The sequence below is a fragment of the Ruditapes philippinarum genome, unplaced genomic scaffold (assembly GCF_026571515.1).
Source record: "Ruditapes philippinarum isolate M1 unplaced genomic scaffold, ASM2657151v2 ctg9168_1_1_1_1, whole genome shotgun sequence".
Taxonomy (NCBI): Eukaryota; Metazoa; Mollusca; class Bivalvia; order Venerida; family Veneridae; genus Ruditapes; species Ruditapes philippinarum.
Window position 1 is genome coordinate 33,521 of NW_026865840.1, and position 6,917 is coordinate 40,437.

General features: G+C 32.6%; 1 long non-coding RNA gene across 1 annotated transcript; it reads left to right on the forward strand.

The window, feature by feature from the left end:
• The first annotated feature begins 1,179 nt into the window (after positions 1-1,179).
• On the forward strand, positions 1,180-6,137 carry LOC132730510 (uncharacterized). The gene is made up of 4 exons (XR_009625769.1): positions 1,180-1,829; positions 4,316-4,554; positions 5,120-5,328; positions 6,060-6,137. It is a non-coding gene; the product is annotated as an uncharacterized LOC132730510 (long non-coding RNA).
• The last annotated feature ends 780 nt before the right edge of the window (positions 6,138-6,917 follow it).

Genomic DNA, 6,917 nt, shown 5'->3' on the forward strand with positions numbered 1-6,917 from the left:
GATAGATACAATGTAGCACAGGTAAGTTTACTTTTGATATTAGTTTTAAAAGTTTTGAATAAGTAAAATAATAATTATTGTTAAATGTTCGATTAATCTTTATGCAAAAAAAATACAAAAATAATATGTTAAAGTAACATAAGGTAAATATTATAGCTTTATAAGTTTTTCAATAAATATTAAATTTCCTTTATTTCATCATAAAAAAATAAAAAAAGTTAATTTCTAGAGATCAAGAAAACATAAAAAACAAACAAATAAGTTAACAATATTCAAAGAACAAATTATTTTAAGAATATTAATTAGAAAAACTTTAAGGTATAAAATTTAACAGAATTATATGTATGATAAGAGTAGAAAAGATATTTATATACGAAAAAGTTAAAAAAAATATTATAAACAATTGATAATTGATAAAATGTCCAGGTGTTTCATTTCCTGTAAAACGTGTATTGTGCATGCGCATTGAACACTTCCTTGGCTTGGTTTTCGTGACGTGTCGGGAATTTCAAATCGTTGGTATGTAGCTTTCTAAAGAATAATTTTAAATTGACACTCATAATTGTTCATAAATGTTTGATGTTCTTGAAGATTCTTTTAAATTAATATATATGTATTTGATATGTGTAAACGTAGACTTTATACACAAGTTGATAAAGTTATATTCGAATATTTATTGGCACATCTGTAAACGCTGTTCTTGTTTCGTAGTTGTAAAAAGAATGTCTTGTATTGAACAATACAACAAAGTGATGATAGATCTATAATTCTTCATTTATGTAGCAACGTTTTTGAGTAAAAGATAATTAAATTAACAGTTTGCTGTTGCACGATTCTGGCAATTGTTTATGTGATATTTATTTTGGATATCTCTGTCGCGCACAAATAATTATTTTGATAAGAAGTTGTCATCAGTATTTCTCTGGGTTTTTGTTTTTAAGTTTATATAACACATAGAAAAACACATTCTATCGATAAACGGAAGTTTTCGGCTTCTCTGGTTGAAGACAGGAACAAAAGTTTATTTGATTCCACAATTTTGTTGTTGTTGTTGTTGTTGTTGTTGACGGCTGTAACAGTATAGTTATGTATTTTAAACATCGTAGACGCTTATTTCATATAATTTTACATCGAAGAAGGGGTTTATGGTTATATCTGCATGGTTTTACATCGAAGAAGGTGTTTATCCCAGCAAACATGCATATATGGGACCCATATGGGCTATATCTAGGCAAGCCCATATGGGTATGCCCATATTGGACCTATATGGGACCAATATGGGCAAGTCCATTTGGGTACGCCCATATTGGACCCATATGGGTCCCATATTACAGCACTATAAGGAAAAACGATTTTTCGTTTATTTATTTCTTTAGAACTTGTTTACTTTGAGCTATAGTGTGACCACCTTGGCATAAATTGCTATTATCTTTTATAAAAATCGTAGCATTAACATATATACAAGCCATGAGGGACCCATATGGGTCCCATTCGGGCAACCCAATAAATATTAGCATGCCTGAGCAGGTGCGAGAAATTAATTTGTTTAGTTTTTATATTGGTTTTAATTTTTATAATCTAAATATAAAAATGTGTTTTTAGACTATTAATTCAGAAATAATTTATAAAAATCAGCATTTGATGAAAAATTTATTTCGAGCATGCGCAGACGTGATTTCCGCTGCCGCTTAAAATCAAATTGTGTATTGAAACGTTAAATTGTAAAATTGTACACGAAAACAATATTTCATTTCAATTCGGAACATTTAACGACGATTTCGTATAACGACCTTTCATATTATATCCTTACAGATTTATTGTGTGTGTAGGTAAGTGTAAACGTCATTTATTTTTTGTTTTTGCCTTTGCCATGTAATTTCGCGATAGTTTTTGTCAGTTTAATTTGCGACATTTTCTAGAATTTACGCCCACTATTAGACACTTTAGCTGACCTATGGATGTGTATAGTTGTTATTGTTGAATAAATTAACTGTGACGGAGTCGACACTAACATTTTAATAATATTGTTTCTATCTAGACTAAATTTTAAGAGATCCTTTTTTAAGGGACACCATCATTTGAAATCCAGTGACCCCTCCTAGCCTTAGAAGTCCCTTCCATTTTGTACCAATATTTCATTCATAAGCATTTTAAAATATTAAATGCAAATACTTATTATTACAAATACACCAATAAACACTTTCCCCAACTAGCAGACGACAGGCTATTCTTATCAGTAGGTTTTCGAGTAAAGATAACCGGTTGCGTATCTCGCTGTATAAATCGTATGTAAAATGGTCTGACATATGGTAGGTTTAACAGTTAATTTAAATACTTTGGTGACAAAAATATGTAAAATTATATACTGTGGCAAAGCTAAGATCCCAAGCTTTCCATTGATGTAATAATTTTTAAAATCAGACATTTAATCACCACAAACTAGCGGTTTAAAAATGGCTTAATTTGTATTGTTTTAGCGTAAGAGATATCGATTTTACTCGAAGATAAGGGAAACAACTCGTATTTTTTCACTCGATATACCTCGGTTATTTACGTAGTTCATATGAAAAGTGTTTATGGGTGTATTCAAGTATTTTTTCCAAGTACCAACCAAGCCCTATGTTGCACAGGCACGAGTATCGGACAAATATGATATGACAAAAATATGACCCGAAAGATAATTAAACCTGTGTTCATCTTTAAAAGGTCAAAAACCGAAAAAAATTGTAAATTATACCCCCCTTTAAAAACATACTTTAAGTTAAGAGAAGGCTAGAAACTCCAGATTGGAGCCTGCAAGCAAGTGATTCACTTCCGGGGCCGTTGTGAAAACAATTGTCCAGACAATTAAAAAAATCTTTTATCACTTTCACGTTTGTATTAAGCTTCCAAATGGGACCAAGTCTTTAGCCCTTCCCGTTCATGAAATATCTATCGGCAGGGCTCACACTGGCTCAAATAAAATAATAGCCAATAATTTCAACTTAAAAAAATAATAGCCAAAAGTTCAGCGGACTATTCACAAATTAGTGATTAACAACATAAGCAGTTGATTAAATAAACATTACATTTATATCTTTCAGCTTTATAAGGATTCTCAAATAAACTGATACATTTGTGTATATTGATAAGTACCTTTTTTTAAACAGAACCACAACTTTAATTGTTATTATAGAACAGAATAAAAACGTTATAATTAGTATTATTACTGTATAACAATAATATTAAAGATTCATTATAACTTTACATAATGCTGTTATCAGACACTTTTTTTGTATGTTCTAATCAAATTTTGTCAGCTATAACCACTGTCAATTTCCACATCATATTAGCCTATAGAAATAACACAAGTTTGCAAACTCATTCACAGAATCACGGATTTATATTACAAATATAAATCCGTGACAGAATGCAGCCTTTTTTCTGAATAATTTACTGAAAAATATCATCATCACCAATGTAATACAAATTTTCTGCCATAGTAGTAAAGATTTTTAAACAGAACATAGCTTATTTCACCTTTAAATAAATATCAAAATTATCGGTGTCGCGAAAATATGTGACAATCGGATTTTTCCTGTTTTCTGAAGAAATATTCACAATTTTGGTTGTTGTGCAAATAGTTGTTTGGAATTTAATACTTTTTGAATATTTTACCATTGTTTTCCACTGGCGATTTAGTCAAGTAGCTTAAAACAAAAAAAAATAATCAAAATTTGAAATTACTGGAATTCACGGTAAATTTTGGGTAAGTCAATATCCAGTTTATCAATTTTAAAACGATTTTTGTGGCTAATTGACGGATATTTGATGGCTATTATAAATGCTGGACAATATCTTTAAAGTACTTATACAAATATACATCTCGCATGTATTTTATCACTTCGGGCAATATAGACTATAGTTAGCAGCACGTGACCGGTAAAAAGTTAACACTCAATTAAATGCACCCCGCCGGTGTTAATTGGGTCTACTGCATTCATTATCGATTTTTACACCTTATATAAACACTGTTGGAATTAAAATATAATCGCCAGATTTTGTAGCCAAAATGCAAAAATAATCGCCAATCTTATAAAATAATCGCAAATGGCGACTGACAGCGTGAGCCCTGATCGGGGAAACAAACGAATTCATGCTAAAAATCCTTGGTAGACAAAATTGCGGCACAACAATTCGGTACGTAAACATAGACTAGTACATGTTTGCCAGCTGATTATGGGTCATAATCATATTGTCACTTGGCGCAATAACTCACTTAATGTATATGTATTTTATAATTACTTATTAATGTATTTCATTTTATTGTAAATAGGCCATCAAAAAGGCTGTATGAATCGGATAGTGGCACTGATGAGAATGAGACAGACACAGAGAGTAGGCCACCACAAGTTATTGACCAAGCAACAACGCCCAAAGAGTCACAAAGCCTACTTTCATCTCCGCCTCGCTTATCTGCACAGGCATTGCGAGAGGCCAGCAGTGATGTGCAAAGTGCTTCTCCAATACAAGGTGCTTCTGATACACCCTTCCGTGGGCAGATTATTGGGCCCAGTAAGTATAAACTTCGGAGCTATAAATATATTTATTATTACAGTACATACTTATTAAATGTTATATTCTCAAAACAAGTCAACAAATGTAATAACAAGCGGGATTGAGTGACACAGCCAAAAATGGAAAGTTTCACCTTGTTACGCCCCTAGTTCAAAAAATATTCAAAAGAAATTGCTGATTACTTGTGTTAGTCTTTATCATGATGTGAATTTGTGCGCATATTCTTGCCTGACCCCACTACTGTTATCCAAAGTTACGGTCCCTGGAAGAGTCAAGAATGTTTATTTTCACCAAATGACATGCCTAGGCTCAAAAATATGTTAAGTTTAATTCATGATTTCATATCATTTTCACATTTTGTGACCTTGCACACTCAACAATCCTTTTGAGATTTTAGCGTTAATTACTGTTAAAGCCAAGGAAAAATTTAAAATACTGGATTTTTTTCATTTGAGCCGGGTCATGACAAAACCAACATAATGGGTTTTGCGACCAGCATGGATCCAGACCACACATAGCTCTAAAAGTATATGGGCCTAGAATTATGAATCCTTTTTTTCAGCTGCTGTTACACAGATTCTCCGAGTCTTTGAGACAATGCGAGAGAAGAATCGTGAAATTAAGAGGATGGTGCAGCGAATGCTGTTAAGGTCAGCAGCAGATGACCAACCGCTGCAACTTCCGAAAGATATCTCATTCCCTATTCGTTATCCTGAGCAGATGGAAGCATTCGATAAGCTTCTGGGAGATCAGACAATACTCTCATCTGTGGTAAGCATAGTGTTAGTCATGTATGTTGCTCCATTAGTAACTGGAAAAAATATACCCCATATCCACTGGCCTAAAAAGCGAAAAATAACATAATGGTCTGTGGTGAGCACTTGATGATAATGTATAATCATTCTGCTATATTTATGTTGGAAAAATATTGCACAGTGGACAAACACTTTGCTGCATTAATTCAGAATTAAAAACTGGCATGTTTTAATTTTTTTATTCATATTGACACAGTTTTTGTTATTTATATATGCTATAATAGCCATGAGCACAAGACATGGGCAGTTGGCCTTCGTTTTCAACATTAATTATTAATTAGGACAAGACAGTCAATTCATTAATCAAAATGCTGGCAGCTTTCAAAATACCAGGAAAATGACTAGTACCACCAAAATCCAGAAATTGAGAGCTGTTTATTTTATTATCAACAATTATTCTGTTGATATTGAATAAACTCTTGTATAAAAAAAACAATGATAATGTGCCCCATATTACTCGGTGGAGTAGCGGGACAAACATAAAGGCACAAGTCACTAAGGTGTTGTTCCTAGGCTGTAAAATATATGAGGGAAGATCTTTTAATTTGTCAATCCAAACAGTTTTTCTCAGCAGATTATGTTTTTGAGGTCCAGTTGACAATTATTTGTCATTTTGGTGACTTGCAGCCCATCACTTAGTAGTGTTAAAATTAACGTTAAAAAAGTTTATGTTCTGCTTTATTTAAGGTGCGGTTCCTCTCAATGTTTGGTATGGCAGATGTACGGGAAACTGTTGACCGCTTTTGATGAAAGAAACCATGTCAAATGAACTGGCAAGAATGTACAATATGAAGTGGCTGAAGGGGAAGGAAAAGTTTGTGGGCCTCTAGATACTGAATGTATTGTGTATAGTAAGTGATATTTTACAAATTTGCAAAGTGGTGTCTTCAAAATAGATATATTATCCAAGATCTTGTTATTGTGTCTTCGGGTATTGCTTTAATGAAGGAAAATGCTTGACTAGCTTTTATGGAAATTAATAAGAGAGAATATTTTACATGCTGTTGTGGTTTTGATCCCATGCATTGTGTTGTGATGCATAATATAAACAGAAATCACCTTCCTGTAAAGCAAGTTATTTGCTTACCTTAACATTCTTTACTGATACACCGATAAGATGATCTCAGCTTACAACTGACTGCAGCGATATTACAGAAAAATATTGTTAAAAGCTATGTAAAACCAGGAAACAAACATCTATATTTTTGGTAAAACATACCAGAATTAGTTTATATTCCAATTTATACTGCTCAAAATCCTACAAGGTGGCTTATGACCTTTGAATGGTTTCAATACCTTCATTTCACTTCATTTCATTCTTTAAGGATAAGAATGCTTGTTTGTGTAGAATGTGTCCAAAGGAACTTGCCGACAAAGGCTGCATCGAGGAAGGATGTGAAATAGAGGTTTCAAAGTGGCTGGCTGGCTCGCGGACCGCGATGGGGAAGAAAAGCAAGAAACAAAGTGTCAGAGACCTTACCTGAAAGAAAATGAAGGAAGTGACTAGACATGTTTTTAATCTAAAAATGCAAATTTATAGAGGAT